The sequence below is a fragment of the Acomys minous genome (genome assembly GCF_964271855.1).
Source record: "Acomys minous genome assembly, chromosome: 15".
Lineage (NCBI taxonomy): Eukaryota > Metazoa > Chordata > Mammalia > Rodentia > Muridae > Acomys > Acomys minous.
In genome coordinates, this window is record NC_140497.1 from 90,346,406 (window position 1) to 90,366,837 (window position 20,432).

General features: G+C 43.5%; 1 long non-coding RNA gene across 1 annotated transcript; it reads left to right on the forward strand.

Moving 5' to 3' along the window:
• The first annotated feature begins 1,979 nt into the window (after positions 1–1,979).
• On the forward strand, positions 1,980–10,374 carry LOC311584566. Its single transcript, XR_014774943.1, has 5 exons — positions 1,980–2,116; positions 4,609–4,669; positions 9,076–9,240; positions 9,603–9,768; positions 10,309–10,374. It is a non-coding gene; the product is annotated as an uncharacterized lncRNA (long non-coding RNA).
• The last annotated feature ends 10,058 nt before the right edge of the window (positions 10,375–20,432 follow it).

A 20,432-nucleotide genomic window follows, 5' to 3' on the forward strand; every position in this document is an offset into this window, starting at 1 on the left:
ACTACGTAGCGAACACTACACAGATCTTTCACTCCATCTGAATTACTAAGGAAGCTCATAATGAAAAGAGCCCCTTGTCCCTCCCCCTTCTGACAAAAAAGAAGCACGTAAATCCCATCACTAAAGTTCTCTTTGGTAAGAGATTCATTGTTTTGTCTTAATAATGGACCCTTGTATGTATGGGCAAGGCCCTGGACAGTTTCATAATGACTGTAGATTTAGTTCTTAAAAATCTAAATCTTACTCAGTATGGTCATAGTACCTGGTCCTGTGATGACTCTAAAGTGTTTCATTTGGTAAGCAATCAAAAGGAAAATAAGTCTTAGTTGCCCTCAGATATTTAGAATACTACAATCAGGAAGTAAGCTTTCTCGGGCTATGTTACAGCCAATAGCATTTGGTCTTTTGTTAGATGTCTATAAACTAAGGATGTTAAAAGCTGGTGAACCCTCTCCCCAGAGATAACGTTCCTATGCACAAATAAAAACCAGTTTACATCAAATTTCAAGTGTCCATAGAATCACTTCGCTGTGCATAATTTTAATTTTAATGTATTGGATAAACAGGGAATGTGAAAATAATTTACTTCTAACACAGCATGCTTTTTGAGAAGCGCTGATTTCTCCCCTCCGTGAATGGCTCTCAGTGAAGATGGCCAAGCACACTTTGGAACCAGACTGGCAGACACGTGACAAGGTGACCTCAGACTTTAATATCCTATTATTAAATCTCAATAAAGATAATGAGTTTAATTCAATAATAGGAGAAATTGAAATATGTGTTGTGGAGCAGCCCTGTGCCACTGTCTACTCTGGGTGTCCTTTCTCTTGGTTAGGACTTCTGCTTCAGGATAGTGGAGGGTCGCCCACACGGGTCCCCTTCCATCCCTAAACAGACTCACCCAGTAGTAAAAGCATTGGAAGATAAGAAGTCCACCACAGTGAAGAAAATGGCGAGAAAGCGACCGTGAAACTTGTACATTCTAGCAGAAGATAAAAGTTAGAGGGGGGGAGGGGGAGGGGGAGAGGGAGGAAGAAGAACTAGAGCTCACAATGAATAGCGGAATAAGGGAGGAAAAAAGCTCCCTGAGACAAGGTCGAAGAGAGAGTCTCCCGTGAGACTCGAGCGGCTTTGATGCAGGGGCTGGAAAATGTGCAGAGAGTTGCTCCCTGCCACCTGGGCTAAGTGAGCCTCCTACTAGGCACTTAGCCACAGATGAAAATCACAGAAGCTTCTCCTTTCAAACCTGTCATCTCTGGACAATCGGCGCAACCTGAGGACAAACGCCTGCCAAGTGGCGTTCCCCATGCCGCCATTTAGGGGCTTTCCCGTTTTAACGGCCACTTACCCTGACGTGACTCTCCTGAACTTCACCGCGCCGTTTTCTTCCTCAGTGTGATCCGGAAACCAAGAGTCAGCTTGGGCTGGCAGCAACTTGGAGAGGAAGGGGCAACAGAAATATTGTTCGTGTAACATAATAATAAAATCAAATTTCATCAGAGAGATGAAAGAAGATACGATGCCCACAAAATCAGAGTATATATACATATAATATAATATTAATAATTCAAGAGGTCATGAATTTGAGAAGGGAAATGGCGGTGTTAGAGTGGAGAGAGGAAGGGGAAATGGAATACTACAGTGTTTGTATATAAAATTCTCAAAAAAAATAAATCAAATTAAATTAAGAAAAATAATGGGGTGCTATGGAGAAGAAATGATAACTTCATACTAAGAATAACATTTGAAGATTAATTAATAGGATGATGTTAATATAGAAGACGTCATAGAATGCATGAAATAGATACATTTCAGTAAGGATTTGTCAGAAACTATAAAAGTAATGAAGTTTTTTTTTTAATGCACAGCAAGCTTAGCACGTACTTTGACACTAAAATAAGAAGGGAAGACTGTAAGATATAAAAGGAGGAGGAGGAGGAGGAGGAGGAGGAGGAGGAGGAGAAGAAGAAGAAGAAGAAGAAGAAGAAGAAGAAGAAGAAGAGAAGACTGTCAAGTCTCCTCCATGACTGAAGTCTCCCAGGCTGCTAGGTGGCTGGAATTCACAGCATGCCTGAAACCTCAGCGTGGAGAAAGGAAAGCTGTCCCCTGCCCTACCGTAAGTTCTGTATGTAATAAGCACTGTCTCACGAGGGCTCAACTAACCTCTGCCACAAACCTTCACACCCTGTACTAGTGAGTACCACCCCTGCAGGCGGCAGGAAAGGATGCAGTTTCTTTCCATTGTTTGCCTTTTTTTTTTTTTTCAAGACAGGGCATCTCTGTATACCGCTGGCTGTCCTGGACCAAACTCTATAGACCAGGCTGGCCTCGAACTCAGAGATCCACCTGCCTCTGCCTTCTCAGTACTAGGATTAAAGGCGTGCACTGCCACCACCAGCTGGCCAAAGGGTACATTCTTTAGCTCAGTTGGGAAGTTCAGGTGATTCCTGTCCAAGCTGCAATTTTCGAAGCAACAAATGTAGCCATGAAATAATAATAATAATAACAACAACAACAACAATAACAATATAAATAAAACACAAGTAAGGTATCTCCGCTGTTACAAAGAAACTGAGCCTTCCAAGTGAGACAGGAGGGAAGGAAGAAAAAAAGGGAATACACCATACTTGCATAATTGCATGGTGATTTTTTCATTGGTTTAGAAACAACTGCCCTTTTTTCCTACAGAATCTATCCATTATCCATGTCTGTGTCTAGAAGTTTGGGGTGGTAGGCTAGAGAAACCTTTAATTATAAATTCAAGGAAGGCTGAGCAGCTTTGTACTTCCAGGCCAAGAAATGACTGATTTGATTTTAAGGCAACGGATAGTCGGTTCACAGGTTCTCTGGACACTGGATACGGAAGGGAGCAAGAGCAGCCGTCTGGGATGGGAGGGACTCCAGGCTTCTGCCCAGCTATATAGCACTTGGCACCGCACCTGCACCTCCTCAGCAGCAAAATAAACCTGGCCCTTCTGATGTGGGCGGGGTGGCTCTGCCCCTTGCCAGCTGTGACACTGGGTAAGCTAGCGGGGACAGTGGTGGAGAGCTCGCCCTGGTGGTGTGGCTGCGGAAAGCTGGAGGGTTGACCAGCTCAGCTGCCACCCGGGCCCAGATCCAGGGCTTTGAGTTGGCCCAGCCCAATATCTACCTCATCTATGAACTGCTGGAAGGGGTCGTCCTCCTGATCCAAAACGACAGGATCTCCATGACACAGGGCAACGACAGGGTGGGCATCCGAGAAGAGAGCCAAGGTTCCAGTGCTGGTCGTGTAGCGGAAGCCAGAGCCCTGGTACCAGGCCAATGATCCTATTGACCTATCCATAAGTGAACATTGAGATACAATCCTAGGGAGCTGCATCTTAAATTAGAGTTTTGCTTGGAGTGTTTGTGTTTGACAAACAGTAAAGAAATAACGGCCTGATTCTTCAGTGTTTCCAGTGGGTTTTTTGCACTGACCACTAGAGGGCAAGACGATCTAGCAAATAAGAGTAAGTCCGATTTTACCCAACAGAGGGCAGAAACAGCCACTTTAGGCAAAGACGCCACTGCGTTCCACCACGTCCCAGCCATTCGCAACTGCCTTTTCCTTTGGGGCTGATAGAAAGAGAGGAGGGGAGGAGAGAACAATCCTCTCAGTCAACAATTGGCTGCTGCCTTTTCTGAAAACTATTAGGGAAGTAAGATTAGTTAAACAATTTTATTTTTGTAGATTTAAGTAGTTTAAGGCTGAAGTGGGAAAAGGGAAAGCTTCAAGTTAGAAGATAAATCTTCATAAAAGGGAAAACATGTGAAAAGTATTTCCAATCAAAGGGACCCAGTGTTCCGGCTTGCTTGCTTGCTATGTAAACACGAAGCATGGGTTTATCCTAGAAGTCTAAGTCTTGAATCTGCTACATAAATAACTTCCAGGGAGACAAAGGAAGGCTAGCAGGGAAGGAGTTAGCAGAGGAAAAGCGCAGGGTCAGGAACCTCAGACCCACCACCGTCTGTGACAAGGGGCAGCTTCCCTGAGGCTCGCCCTCAGTGAGCTCGGAGGAACCTTTACTGACCAGAGAGAGGTGGTTTTCAAGTGTGAACGTGCCTGCCTTTCTCTACACTGACTTACCCGGGCCTCTCCAGATGCAAAGCTCGGCAGTGTCCCCTCTGTTCCAAGAACAGGAAGTACTTCTTCCCATAGTGTAGAGGCGGAGAGGAGTTGTGCGCATGCGCACAAGTGCATAGGCGCAGTCCTATGCAATTCTCACTAACAAGCTTACCAGAATAAAAATGAGGCATGGTGGTGGTTTACGCCTTTAATCCCAGCACTCGGGAGGCAGAGGCAGGTGGATCTCTGTGACTTCGAGGCCAGCCTGGTCTACAAAGCGAGTCTAGGACAGCCAGGGCTACACAGATAAACCCTGTCTTGAAAAAACAAAAACAAAATAAAACAAATAAACAAAAAAAGAGCTCAGTGAGAGATGATAGTTCATTTTCACTTTAAAAGTCTGTACATTTTTGGTTACTTGCATAAATCATTACAACTGTTATCTGAATATATATTTTGACCCTTTCCTCAAAACAAACAAATGAACAAAAAGACCCTTCTGTTAAATTTTTCTTTTTAAGAAAGAAAACCAGAGCTTGACTGGCGGGAGCATGACGCGCTGCTCGGCGGCACCGTGGCACAGTGAGTAAATTAAGAATTTGAGACTAGACACTCAGAAACGTCTCTGACCCTCCCCTCGCTAGCCGCTGGGGGATGTCCAGTCAGTATCCGGAGAGGCAGGCCAGCCTTGGGAGTTCTCCCAGCCTTGTAAGCTGCTTTGGTTTTTCTTGCACGTTCGGCCTAGCAAGCATTTCCCTGATTCTTCACTCTTCATCAAGTCTGCTATCAAACCATCAGGCTTAGCTCTTCCTTGGGGGTCACCTAAAAATAATAGGAAGTAACTTTGTGTATGATCTCTGGTTGATCTGTCTTCTCACGGCAGTCCGAGCTTCCGAACCTAATATCGATAAAAGGAAAAGATAATTTTCCTCTCCTGCAAACTCAAAAGGGACCAATTTGGAGATACTTTACAGGGTTCTTTGACACTTTTTTTAAAGGCTTTTCCTCAAAATTCATTCTCTCTCTCTCTCTCTCTCTCTCTCTCTCTCTCTCTCTCTCTCTCTCTCTCTTTCTGAATTACTTAACTGATTGATTGATTGATTGATTGATTGGCTTTACATCCCGGTCATAGCCCCTTCCCTCCTCTCCTCCCGGCTCCACCCTCCCACCCTCTTCCTCTATTCTCCTTTCCCTTCTCTTCAAAAAAAGGTGAACCCCCACCCCCACCCCCACCCCAGCACATCAAGTCACATCAGGACTGAGTGAGTCCTCTTCCTGTGGCCTGGCAAGGCAGCCCAGCCAGGGCAAAGCGATCAAAACAACAGGCAACAGAGTCCATGTCAAAGACAGCCTCTGCTACCTTTTCTAGAGGACCAATATGAAGGCCAAGCTGCCCATCAGCTACATCTGTGTAGGGGGCCAGGGGCCAGTCCATTCACGGTCCCTGGTTGGTGCTTCAGTCTCCACAAGCCCTTCTGGGCCCTGGTTAGTTGGCTCTCTTGGTCTTCTTGTGGAGCTCATGGCACTTCTGGGTCCTTCTATCCATCCCCCCCCCTCCCCACTTTTCTACACCTCGGCCTATGCTTTGCCCCATGTTTGCCTGTGAGTCTCAGCATCTGTGTGGATCCACTGCTGGGTGTAGCCTCTCAGAGGACAGCTATGCTAGGCTCCTGTTGGAAAGCATAGCAGAGGATTATTAACAGTGGGGGGGTGGGGGGTTGTCTCTCTCCCATGGGGCGAGTCTCAGGTTGGGCCAGGCATTGGTTTGGACACTCCCTCAACCTCTGCTCTATCCGGCTGTATCTCTGCAACCATCCCCTCCCCCTCTCCCCATCCCCCCCACCCTCCGCTTATGTTTTCCACCTCTTGTTGTGGTTAATTTAAATGCTATGGCCTAATAAATGTTTATTATTAGGCTATAATTACTACAGCGGTATTTTCTAACCCACTATCAATCAATAAAAACACAGATACCTGTTATATTTCATTAGAACAAGCCTTTACCTGGGGCATGGCAGATATTAACCTTCTAAACTAGCTTTACCTCCCAGCCCCATCTCAGGCTACCTCCCATCCAAGATCCCAAAATACTTAATGTTCTCCATCTCTCCATCCACGCGGACCCAGCCACGTGCTCCTTTCCCGTGCTAACCTATGCTCCAGTCCGTTTTCTTCTCCACCGATCCTCTCTTGCTTCCTCTTCCTTTTCCTCTTCCCTCCTGGCCCTCTGCTTTTTCTGTTTCCCAAGATCCCCTGCTCCGCGAGCCCCTCCCCCCCCCCCCCGCCCTTTTCTGCACCTACCTTCTTCCAGCCCTGTCCTGGTTAGTGAGGCAACGTTACGCAGCAATATTTGGGATAGACCAGAGTGTGCAGCAAGCAGACCTTGGGAGCCAGTAATTAGTGTCAAAATACATCAGACCAACCTCCGAGGACTTCCCAGGAGAGCGAGGTGGCTCAGTGATGAGAGTGTTGGCTGCTCTTGCAGAGGGGCCCAAGTTCAGTTCCCAGCACCCACATGGTGGCTCACAACCATCTGTAACTCCAGTTCCAGGGGTTCTGAGCTCCCTCTTCTGACTTCCTCAGGCTACTGCATGCACGCAGTGTTCATACAGACAAGCAGGCACACAGAATCAGAAATGAAAGTAAAATTAAATTGTTAAATGACCTTTTCATTTTGGGCTGGAACTTTGACACATCTTTCTATTTCAAGATAGGTTGCAGTCATTCTCCTGTAATGGCATCAAACTATAATCACAAAAAAAATGAAGGGAAACCATCAATATTTGAACAGCCATCAGGCATTGTTTTATAGCAGCCCTCCACCAGCTGTTTGAGTTCATTCTAAATATATGCTGGTTTTCACTGGGAGAGCAAGTTGCATTTTATTATAATTCCATTCACTTTTCTGAAATCATTTTTTAAGTACATGTGTTGATCTGCAGTGACACATTTTAGAATTAGAACATACGGTGAAAAAACAAATGAAAAAGTTTCTGGGTGCTTCCAAATGCCTTGCATTGGTTACTCTTGAGACTCGGCAAAAATCAAGAAGCATGCCCAGGGAGTCTCAGACTTTTCAAAATGATGATATTTTAAATGTCCTACCGGGGATCTTAACACTCTTATTTAAATAGCCAAAATAAAGAAAATACACCAAGTCCAGCAGTTCTTACAAAGAACCACAGCGTACAGTCAATAAAAATGCAGTTAAAAATGCAAGTCTCCCAGTAAGCCGACAGCCCCTCCTGGAATCATTGCGGGTGGACACCTGGAATCATCGTGGGTGGACACCTGGAATCGCGGGTGGACACCTGGAATCATCGCGGGTGGACACCTGGAATCATCGCGGGTGGACACCTGGAATCATCGCGGGTGGACACCTGGAATCATCGTGGGTGGACACCTGGAATCGCGGGTGGGCACCTGGAATCGCGGGTGGACACCTGGAATCATCGCGGGTGGACACCTGGAATTGCGGGTGGACACTGGGAATCGCGGGTGGACACTTGGAATCATCGCGGGTGGACACCTGGAATTGCGGGTGGACACTGGGAATCGCGGGTGGACACTGCCCATTTTAGCTCTTATTTTGCATTGAAAAAAAAATGTTACACCTTGAGCGATCGTTCTGGACTTACAGAAAGTATACTGTATAAGTTCCCCAGGATGCGCTTTGTCTCCTTTAAATTTCCCTTTTTTGTTCTCCTCTCTAAATGCACTGTGCCCATCGGTTTACTTTTATAGATGTTTACATTATAAGTTAGCCTGCTTTTACAAGGGAGAACATAAAACACGGGTTTTTTTTTCTTCTTTCAGAGACTATGTGACCTCATTCACTTAATGTTATGTATGCATTCTAAGTGCTTCCATATTCCTGCTAATTTTGTGATTTTTCTCTTTAGAGCTGAATAATATTCCATATTTATATATACCATATCTTTACTATCCACTCATTCATTGATGGACAACTAAGCTGGTTTTTATGTGACAGTAGGTACCTAGGAATATAAAATATCTATAAAAAAATTTACTGATATTTGTAAATAAATTTATTTTAAAACACACATTTAATATGTATATTATTTTACCATTTATTTAAAAGGAAAGCAGATGTGCTTACTAAGATAGTGTGGTTCCTTATATATTTGTTTAAAAAATTAAAGTTTGGTCAGGTATTTAATACTGTAGGACATAGAGTATCTTCAATACTTTCAAAGTTGGTTGATATCTTGATTTCATAATAATGGATGCTGAAAATGTTGCTTTGCAAAAATATATAAATAAAGATTGGGAGAAATGTTGGAAAAGTTGAAAATCCTGCTCTAATGCCAAGACAAAATTAATGCTTTTTTGGTTGTAGTAGTCAAGCCAGTAATTGAAACGGCAATGCTTTTTTATGTTTAAATTCTAGCGCAGTATGAGCTAGGACGGAGCAATTCAAGTCTTACGTTCTGAGGAACGGCGGTAGAAAGATTTTAAAGTCTTTGTTTTCATAATTAAGCAATTATGTTTCCCTAAGAGCAGAAAAGATAGGGGGCGGGGGGTGCAGAAAGACAAGCGAAATTCATAACATGCCAGCGACTTGAGTCCGCGCCAGTGTTTCTGGAGGCTTCCTCGGTATTGTGTGACCTGACTGTGCACAGTGCACAGTGCGCATGTGCAGGGCATAGAGCAAAGGCTGGAGTGAAGCCGTGTGCCTAACATGAGTGAGCACTGCCAGCGACACCTCCGATTCATGGCATGTCTGAGTTTGAATTAATTTTCAGTCACTGGTGCACTCAGAGTCTTTCCTGCTGCTGTTTCACCACCATCAGTCCTGCTGCCCCGTACGGAGGCAGAGCTCGCGGCTTAAGAAGCTATAATCTACCTCATGATTGCACTCTGATTCACTCCTCCACGGGGCCCTATTCTGAATCTTGATTCTGAACAGGAACATCAATGCTCCATCTCCTGAAATTGACATTCTCTCTTACTTCCCATCTTTCTAGTATTTCCTCCTGTTCCTAAATACTTGATGTGAAGAAGCCCAGGAGCCCCAGGAAGACAGAGAGACCGCCAGCAAAGCCAAGGCTACCGAGGAGAAGTGGAGCAGCAGTGTGCTGCCACCTCCTCCTGAAAAACATGTTTCTGTCAGGGTGACAGGAGGCACCGAAGTACATAAAATTTCCCATCTATGCACCACACACTGTCTAGAAAAGCCATCATCAATATCCAAATGTGTGACTTATAAATGGCATCTCTTATGGTTTTTAAGATTTATTTTTATTTTTATGTGTATGGCTGTTTTGCCTGCGTGTATGTATGTGTGTACACCATGTGCATGACTTGTGCCCTGGAGGCCAAAAGAAGGTGTCAGATCCTCTGGAATTGAAGTTTCAGATGGTTGTCAGTGCTGGGTCCTCTAGTCCTGTACCCTTGACCCCCGAGCCATCTCTCTAGCCCCTATTTAGTGTTTTAAATAATAGAAATCCAAGCGCCAGGGTCCTGATATCACTTCTTTTTACCTTTTCTTCAGGACTATATAGTAGAGCAATCTTTTAGAAAAATCTGGAAATGGGGAAGCATGAAGACAAGTTCGTTCCCTGGAGAGCCCATATAAAGCAGGCGCAAGTACCTGGAGGCATGCTGCTGGGGAGGCAGCAACAGTGTCCCGAGCTCGCCAGCTAGCCGTTCCAGCCAAGGTAGGGAGCGCTGGGTGAAAAGAGGATGTCTCAGAACAGGTGGATGAGGCCAGTCAGAGGCCTCAGCAGGGAGACATGGGCCCTTGCTATAGAACCCTGGCTACCTGGTTTGACCCCTGCAACCCACATGAAGTTAGAATAAGACCCAACCTCACAAAGTTGTCCTCTGCCTTCCACAGAATGTGCTGTCTCATGTGGAGCCCACGCATACGGTGCGCGCATGCGCAGTAATAGCACGCTATAAAATGTATTATTTAAAGGGTGGGAATAGGCCTCCACACAGATGCACAGGCACCCATACATACCCAAACACATAAACACACACAAGTAAATCTGTCTTAGAAAGGTCCTCCAGGGAGTTTAGATCACTTATTTTATTAACTACTGACCTATTACTGCATGGACGAGACATGTATCTTTTGAGATATTCGAACACAGAGTTGACGCTCCTGAGCTCTGAAATCAAACTGTCTGGGTTGTAGCCAAGCATTCTCACGTGCTTACAACACTGAGCCAGGAATTTGCTTTGCTTTCCTACAGTATGGGACCAAAGAAATTGTACCACAAGGCCCCCAGGCTGCCCTTATCGTTTGAATGCAAGGTGAGCCCCCCCCCCCCCCCCGACCCAGGCTCATATGCTTGAAAACTTGCTCTTCATTTGATGCTGCTGTTCTGGGAGGTTTGGGGATCGCTAGGAGGTGGGTGGGGTTTACCAAGAGCAGGAGTAAGCAGGACTTGAGGGGGACAGCCACCTTCAGCCTAAGCTCCCTGCTTGTGGACCCGCTGAGATATAAGCAGGCGGAGTCACGCCCCCCCTCGCCCCCCTGCCCCCTCCCCCTCGCGGCCCCCCCCCCCCCCCCCGCTTCCACATCCGCAGGTTGCAAAGTGTGCTGGCCCACCAAGATGGACTGTGCCCAGTGAAACCATGGGCCAAGATAAATAATTATCCTCTTAAGCTGATTTGCTCAGGTAGTTTAGCACTGCGGTCAAATAATAGAACGACTACTGAGGTACTAAAACGTGGTACCAAGTATTTACTAAATGCCCTAAACACTGTCACTTGCGTAAGCTTTATTTGTTCCTGTCTCTAATTCTTGCAATCAAAAGCCCAGAGGCGGTCTCAGTATCTGACTCACCCCATATTAAACTGGTGATCAGTTGAGAGCTGAGCTGACCTGAAGCAATGGAATGCGCATCCAACAGAGGTGGCCCTCTGGTGGAGGACGGGATAATCATCTCATTAATTAAGAGCTATGTGACCTTAAGCAAACCACTTAAAGGCCTGAGGCTCAGCCTTCTCACATGGAGAGAGGAGTGTATGCCTGTCACATACTTGTCATGGGAGTTAAGAGAGATCATTATAAGAAATTATTAAAAGCTATGAGCACTGAACTGGGAAAGGTAAATTTTTCTTCACTTGGAACACAATGAGAAAGTTTAAAAAAAACAAAAACAAAACAAAAAAAAACCTATTTGAATCTTGACGTGTTCGGCCTGAACTCTCCTCATCTCTCTAAGCATCCATGGCCCCTGGGGGTCATGATTTATTGCTCCGCTTTGTTTCCCTGTAGCAGGTTTCTCACCCGTCCTCATGCTTTAATACGGTTCCGTGTGTTTGGTGATCCTGCCGCAGCCACGAAATTCTTTTTTGTTGCTACTTCATAACTGTAGTTTTGCTACTGCTGTGAATCATAATGCAAGTGTCTGTGTTTTCCAAGGGTCTAAAACCATCCCTGTGAAAGGGACCCTTTGAACCCTCAGAGAGGTCGTGACCCACAGGTTGAGAACCACTGCCCTAGAGTAATCCCCTTTACCTGCCTGGAAACCAATTGCTCACAGGTCTTACTTTCTCATGCTCAGCACCCATCTTAGAGACAAACACTGAATCATTCATGCTCAGCAACTAATCTTCTAATTATACAACTGGTTTTGAACCTGACTTGGATTTTACACACATATACACAAGTATCTCATGTGTATGCACCATCTTGATGCATTATTAAAATTAATATAAGACTATTTTGTAAAATAAAATAATAAGAAGCAACAGAAACAGCAGTTTATGTCTTTAAAGTATGTGTGTTTATTCTTTATATTTTTTTTCTATTCAAAAATATAGGGCTCTGGATCATGTGAAAATAAATGATTGGATATTTGAGGGAAGAAATAAGTTCACTTAGCACTAATGATAGAAAATATCAGTTCTTGGAATGAGCAGTCAAAGAAAAATATCTTCCAACACCAATAATTTCTAAATACATTGCCTTCAACATGGTTGTCTCCATTTACACAAGTGTTAGGTGGTCACAATTGAAAATGCCACGGCAACCTTCCAGAGACAAGCAGACATCTTTTTTTTTTTTTTTTTTTTTACTGGGTAGATAAGAACTCCATACTGCTGGTTTAGTTGGAGCTGCACATCATCAATCCACCAGGAAGACTGGGGAATGTGGGGAAGCCAGGGAGGGCCCTTTCCTCAGGAGTGTGGAGCTCGAGGAACACACTGGAAAGAAACTAGCTTCAGGTCAGACTGTGTTCTTCTTTGGCCCATCTTTCTGGAGGAGTTTATTGGTTATGTTGGCTACAACAAGAGACAGAGAAGAGAGTTTTACTGGGCAAGCAGAAGGGAGGATAGAATGCCATTTAAAGTAAACTTCCAGACTCATTCTCAAGTGAAAACTCAGCCACTCTTGTGTGGACCCACACCAAGAGTATTGAGGCTTCTCAACACGTGTCAGACTGCAGACCCCACACCCTATGGTCCTCCGCCTGTCAGACTGCAGACCCCACACCCTATGGTCCTCCGCCTGTCTGTGGTCTCACGTGAGGCACAGACGCTTGTAGTGCCACGACACCGTTAGCAGAAACTCAGTCCTTACATCCAAGCAGAACATCCAATTTCTGTGGGAAATCCTGCTTCGTACATAAACAACATCAAACAAGCATTTAGAGACGCTTGCTTACAGGTTCAAATCTTCATGGATAATTGCTAAACAGATAATAGTCAATAAAATATAGGGTCTTATGATTTCAGTAACCACGTGTTAAACTTCTCAAAAGCAATCCAGCTTCATGGCTAGACAAAAACTGTCAATATTTTCGTCAGCTACGCTGAAAGAAAATCCAAGCTGAAAATAACCTCAGTGTTGTTGGTATGTAGATTAAATGCATTATACACATCTTTTCAAATATTACCTGTCTGAATTTTTTTTTTTAAGTTGGGACAAGGGTAGCAAGACAGCCAGTGGCTAAGAATGAATACTTCTCTTCCAAAAGAGCTGAGTTCAATTCTCGGGATTTCTATTGCTATGAAGAGACCACATGACCATGGCAGCTCTCATAAAAGAAATCATTTACTGGGGGGGGCTGGATTATAGGTTCTGAGGCTTTAATGTATTATTATCATAGCAGGGAGCCTGGCAGCGTGTAGGCAGACACATGGTACTGGGGAAGGAGCTGAGAGTTGTACATCCAGATTGTTAAGCAGCAGGAAGAGAGAGTTGACAGGAGGCCTGGCATGAGCTCCTCAAACCCACTTCCAGTGACACACTTCCTCCAACAAGGCCACACCTATGCCAACAAGACCACATCTCCTATAAGTGTCACTTCCTGTGGGCCTACGGTGGCCATTTTCATTCAAGCCACCACCCCAGCCCACATCGGGTGGCTCTCAGTTGTGCAGAAATCCAGCTGTGGAACATCCCACATCTCTGGCCTCCATGGGTGCCAACACTCATGTGCACCAACCACACACAGTCACACACACACACACATGACATCTGTTCAATACAGACCTCATTAATGCTTAGTAAAATCTGAAAAGTAGCTATCAAGAGTGTAAAGACACTGGTCTCACTAAAATGCAGGTCTCCTCAGCTCAACGTACCTTTATAAAAGCCCAGGCAGAACTGGAGAGATGGCTCAGTGGTTAAAAGCATGGGCTGCTCTTTCCAGGGACCCGGGTTCGATTCCCAGCACCCACAGGGTGGCTCACAACCTTCTGCAACTCCAGTTCCAGAATGAATGCCCTCTTGTGGTTTTCTCCTGAATCAGGCACACGTGTGATGTACAGATACGCATGTAGACAAAACAGATGGAATAAGATAATAAAACACAAAATAATAAAAAGTAGAAACATTATTGAGCACTGCAAATGTTGAGTGCATTTATGCTCTTTAATATTTTCCCTTTAAACACCTACCACTGGTTAAAATTTGTCTTTGCAGTAAACCTGTCTTAAGTGAACAGAAGAGAGGTTAAAATGGTGGAAAGACTACAAAAAAAAACAAAAAAAAAACACTAGTGGCTGTGGGGTATGTAGAGAAAGTCAGCTTGGCCATGAAGGAAGGGAGGCTCCCGACACTCATGAAAGGAAAAGAGCAAGTAGTAGAACTCAGTTTTATCACAAAAATCAACCTATCCATTTATAAGGAATTTCCCAAGGGAGTTGTTTAAAATCACAATCAATGAAAAGATCTTTAAGGAAGAAAAAGGAAATGAATCACTTTAATTCGGCCCGATAAGGGCTTCTCTTTATTCTCTGAGTAATAGATTCTCCAGACCCTCCAAGGCCAGGTCTCCATAGTCAGCAAAAAGTGAAGTTGAGCAATTATTTGTTGAATTTTAATTTGAACAGCTGTAGATCAGAATAATTTAGGTCAATTATGATCAAGGATTCATGTCAGTGTGATGGCCTCAAGTATCCGAGTTAATGATCCCTCTCTCAGTGTAGTCCTGAAAAGAAAACTCAATGAGAGGTCAGAAGAACTCACTGACCCTTTTTCCTAGCCACCGTCTGACTAGTAATTATTAATCTCTCTGAGTTATGGTCCATACTCTGAACTCCACAGAAAATATATACAATGTAGCTGTTTGCTAAGCAATGAGGAATTATGCCATAAGCAAGTTTGTAAATATGAGATGCTAAGTGGCCAATAAATTTGTTGACATAGGTCAATAAATAAACTCTTGCCACTAAGCGTTAGGACCTAAGTTCAGTCCCTGGGACCCAAATGGTAGGAGGAAAGAACTGACTCCCACAAGTTGTCCTTTGACCTCTGTGGCTCATGTGGGTTCACACAGAGAGATGGGGGGGGGGGGAGGGAGAGAGAGAGAGAGATAACTAATAAATAAAAACTCTAAATGTGAAGTTGTGAAGTATCTTAAGACTGTGAACCCTCACACACCATTTTCACCCATCACCCTGTATTTAGGTTACATGAACCTTTCTTTAATATGACAGTGAAGTACATATGGCCACAAAGGCAAGTCATACAACGTTAAAACACGAAAGCAGGCCTGGGAAGTGGGTTTACCGGTTAAGAGCACTTACTTTTCTTCCAGAGAGGAGTAGGCTTCAACCACAAGCACTCACATGGTGCCTCAGAGCAGTCCTTAACTCTGGTTCTATCCCAGGAGATCCAATGCCCTCTTTTGTCTCATTGGCAACAGGCATGTCCATGGTGCACAGACATGCATTCAGAAAAACGATGTTTAAAAATACAAAACTAGATGCATTCGAGGAGGAAAACGTGATACAGAGGCACTTATTAGAGCATTTTTGAAAATGTGCATTTTGGAAAAAAATGATTTAGAATATTTTATAACACACAGTATAATAATATTAATGATAATGTATAATAGTTTTATTTATACATCATGACTGGGCTTTCCCCCTGGTCAATGGAATAAAAACGAAGGGCTTTTTTTCCCCCCTTCAATTTATACATGCCAAAATATAATCTAACTAGCCTGGGAACGCAGTATGATCAGACTCATCTGCCGCAAAAGTGGTTCTTTCACAAGTTGAAAATGACCTTGAGCTTGACTGGGGCTTAAACTGTGTGCGTCTGGCCTGTGCTGCCTAATCAGGAACAATAATAACAGTATATTCTAAGAGTGGCCACTGGAAGCAAGGCTACCCGATCTTCTTAGGGAACTTCGAGTTTACTTGACCGCTAAGCTACGCTAAATAGAACTGAAGCAGGGTGACTCCACATGAGCCAACTCTCCAGACCCTGTGGATTTCCGCCCCCCGCCCCCAACAGTTGATGTTTGCAGCGCGCAGGCACGTGACCTTAAAACAAAAGCATTGTCACGAACGCCAGGAGGTAAGAGCAGCCCACAGTCCTTCAGTGAGAGTGGTCTCCTCTGGCCTCTGCTGCTGCTTGCTGCTGCTTTTCTGTGTTTGCTTTTGGATTTACTTGTTGGATGCAGGGAAGGAATGAGGCTCGTGAGGACAAGTTTAGAACTGTCCCGAGATGACGAGGACATCGTTATGCAACTAAAGTGCAGGAGGGCTTTTACACCCGCTCAGCACCACTTCTTAGACAGGGATGAAGGGATAGTGCCATTTTATTTAAACATTAAGACTTCCATTTTTCCCGCCCTCTTGGAAGAGCACAGGCAGATAAAATAATGGTTGTTCATGTAAACACATTGTTAAGATCTACCTTGAGAGCAGGGTCTGCCTGAAAACAAACAAACAAACAAACAAAAAGCTATATTCTAGTTTTAATGCTGATAATGTTTCATTGCCTGTGGGGTATATGTGGCTTGTGTGTGTGTGTGTGTGTGTGTGTGTGTGTGTGTGTAGTATATGTATGTGTGCATATGTGTGCAGGGGGGAACACCTATATGTATACAATGTAGGCCAGAAGCTGGCATCAGGTTACTTCCTTTATCACTCTGCACCTTATATTTATAACAAGAGTCTCTCGTTGAACCTAGAGCTAGCCATTTCAGCTAGGCTGGCTGGACAGCAGGTCCCAGGATTTCTCTGGGCCCCCAGTACAGAAATCACAAGCATGCACCTCCATTCCCAGATTTTCATATGAACACCAGGGATTCAAACTCAGCCCCTCTCCTTACATAGAAAGCCTTTTACTGACTTGGCCATCTCCCTAGTTCTCCCTAGCAATTCTGTCTAGACATTTCAGTTATTAGGAAAACACAATTTTTTTCTATTAAAAATATTGACTTTTCTATCTCAAACAACCTAGTATTACAGAGCTCTACTGAAAAGAAAAGGAAACTGGGGCCAGAGAGATGGCTCAGCAGATAAAAACCCTAGCTTGGCTAAGCTGATGCCCAGAGTGCAAACCTGTGACGTCACAGTGAGAAAAAAGCACAGATTTCTGAAAGTTGACTCCTAACTTTCACAAGGACCACAACCCCCCACATACACTAACAACAACAATAGTAATGATTATAAGTATTTGTAAAAAGAAAAAGAAAAAAACTAAATGTACAAAATGATTTGAACAGCTTGAGATTCTCCCTCTGACTCGAGAGGAAAATGCATATTTACACTTTCTTCTTAAAGACCAGTATAACAATTATATGTGTTGTCACTTCTCTTCCTGGAATGGAAAGGTGGACACCTGGTATCTCTAAGAATCTGGCTCCTGTATACCCATGTACATGTTGCTTCATAAAGTAAAACAATGGCTGAAGGACAGTGCTCTTCTGTGTTGGTTAAAATGCACTTCTCAGTCTTGAGAGTAAAACAGGAGAAAGATTTAGGAATGTCGAGCCAAGCTGCAAACACGGAGTGCTAAAATCCAGGCTATGCCCACTCTAAAAACCAAGAAAACACAAAGACTAGAAGTCAGCAGATGAGCAGGGAGAGAAAAGGAGCTGAGATGCAGAGCCCCACAGAAGCCACAAACAGCTGAGGGTCGTGGCTCAGACCCCACCTCGTTTTTTCTGTTTCCTCCTTTCACAAACCGAGGCAGCACTCAGCTGAGACAAGCCAACCCAGCAAAACCTCATAGTGTCCTCACCATGGTCGTTGGGAATCAGATGTACCAACGTTTTACCCATTTCTTTTTTTGCCTTGGCGTGCCTGTTTTATAGAAATCTTTGCCCACAGGGCTGAGTGTGTCTACTTGGATCAGTTGATAAAGTGAACTGGCTCAGCTCGTAAAGACACAAATGCTAATCTGGTAAAGTCAAATTCCTCATCAGAGGTTTACACTGACACTTCCAGGGACACATAAACAGCACACACACACTGCCTTGGACTCCTCACAGCACCAGCTGTCAAAATAAGACATATTTATATCTTCTACTTTTAGAAGCAAAATGAGCTGGCTTTCAATTTAAAAAAAAAAAAAAAGCTTATTATGTTGTTCCCTGGCTGTAAAATTTTATATATGCTTCTCTTAACAAAAGTTCAGCAATTGCAAAACAAAACAAAAAATCCCAACAGATTTCTTAACTCTCTTCCTTCAGCACGTATGTGAAACCATCGTGACAAATCACCTTCAGACTCTGTCCTTCTTCATCCAGAAATTCCATAGAAGAGACTGTGCTGAATGTGAGAGTCTAGTGGGGTTGTCATACTTGCAGGAATCTTTACTTGTTGATTGGTTGGTTGTTGGGTTTTTTTGTTTGTTTGGTTGGTTGGGTTTTTTTTTGAGCCAGGGTCTCTCATAGCCTACCTGGCTTGGGACTCACTAGAAAGCAAAAGATAACCTTGGTGCCTATCCTCCTGTCTCCACCTTTAGGGTGCTGGGATTCCAGATGTTACCACCACACTTAGTTTTTCACATTATTTTAGTGGGTATGATCTCTGCTTTTATATATATATATATATATATATATATATATATATATATATATATATATATATATATATATATATTCCCATGTTTTCTTTAACCATGATGCTTATTGTGAAAAACCTCTGGTTATTCCAAGTCCATCCCTGTGATAAGCAATACTGGGAGGAATCCCTGCATGCCCGTATTAGCCATACCTTTTCCATCATTCGGGAGTCACCGCTTTAAGAGGATACATTCGGCGCGATCCCCATGTCTAACGTCAGGCACATCCTAACGTGAGCTTCATCACGGCAACAGGTAGCTCTTGCTTTTAGAACATTCGATTTGCAAAAATGTCTAAGACTGACAATAACATGAAAAAAAATTGATCTTTAGTACTAGGTAATCTAAATCAACATTTAGATAATATGAATTTATGTGTATGGCAAAGATTTCCAAATGATCGATGAATGAAGTTATAAAATGCAGCCTAATAAATGATCCATGTGAAATGCGAGGGAGGCTGAGAGTTTTAGACAAATGTTTTCGATTGCTCATTGTACACACGACTGCAGAATCCGCTCTGTGCCAATTTTTAGACTAACAGCAATGAAGATCATCCAAGTTTATACAAAGAGATTGTAAGGACATTCTTCCTCCTCTAGCCACAGATATTAAGTGGGCTAAATATTTTTATGAACATTTCAACCAAAACAAGAGACTGAAGCAGATGTAAGGCTAAAGTAGACATAAGGACCCAGCCATGGCCCACCAGGCTGACATTTTAGAAATTTACAAAATTATGAAACAGTGCCACTTTGTTTAAATATTTAATTTTGAAAATTTATATTTGAAAATATAAAAACTTCCCAGGAGGTTCAGAGATGGCTAGGCAGTGACGAACATAGCACTCTACCAGAGGACTGGAGTGCCACTCTCAGGATTGTGGTTTACAACCACCTGTTCCTTTGTGCCAGGAGATTTGATGCTTCTGGTCTCTACCTGCCTCTGTGCTCATGTGTACATATACATACATGCAGACACAACGATACACATAATTTAAAAGTAGAAGTAAATCTTTTTTTTTTTTTTTATAAAACAAGCATCAATGCTTAAAGGCACTAGACTTAATACTGTAATTTAAAATAAAATTGAAACCATATTATAAGTTTTTAGTTCTCATAAGGCAAATATCTATATGTAACATCTACATAAGCAAAGACCTCTGAGGTCTGGAAATAAGAATTCACACAGTGCTGAGTAGAAAGGTGCAGGACACCTAACTTAACACAATTCCCCACCCCCTACTTCCCCCATCCCCGACTCCCCCACCCCAACCCCCCCAACCCCTACTCCTCCAGCACCCCCTCTGCTCAAAGAAGCGCAGCCTTGAAGAGTCTGGCACTCCCGGAAGTCTCACAGACAATCCACAGCATTCCGGGTGAGTGATGGATGGCCAGGAATGCTTTTCTTCCATTTCCAAGTCTTGGACATTGTACAAATTTATCTTGACAGTATTTTTTAATTCAGTACTTGAGAGAAATTTTCAAATGTTCATTGAAGCTGAGTCCTTAAAGAACAATAAATAGGATCACATCTGCTTTAAACTATAGTTTATAGTTAGACTCTGTAAGCCGGACGACGATTGATTCTGAGATGCGTTTTTATAACAATAAACCGCAGAGTCACAAAGGGGAACCAGACCCTCTCAATGTCGTTCCTCAAAACACTGACATCTTGAATTTAAAAAGAGCAGGTCATCAATGATGGCATACTTATAGCAAGACATAAAAAGGACAATAAGGAAAGCGAGAGAGAGAGAGAGAGAGAGAGAGAGAGAGAGAGAGAGAGAGAGAGAGAGAGAGAGAGAGAGAACACACAGTTTCCCCCTTCCCCTGATGGATGCAGGACATCTGGCCACTTTAAGGAAACATATGGAGCCTAAGCATTGGCTGAGCACTCCTCCTGCTGTCTTATAGAAACTCTAGAACTCAAAGGCTACAGTTTCTTATTTTAAAGCAAACAGGGAAACGAGGATTTTTTAAAACTATAAATTTCACGGTAGATTGAAACCACAGACCTGACTCTGAGGGCATGTCTACTATATTTATATGCCCA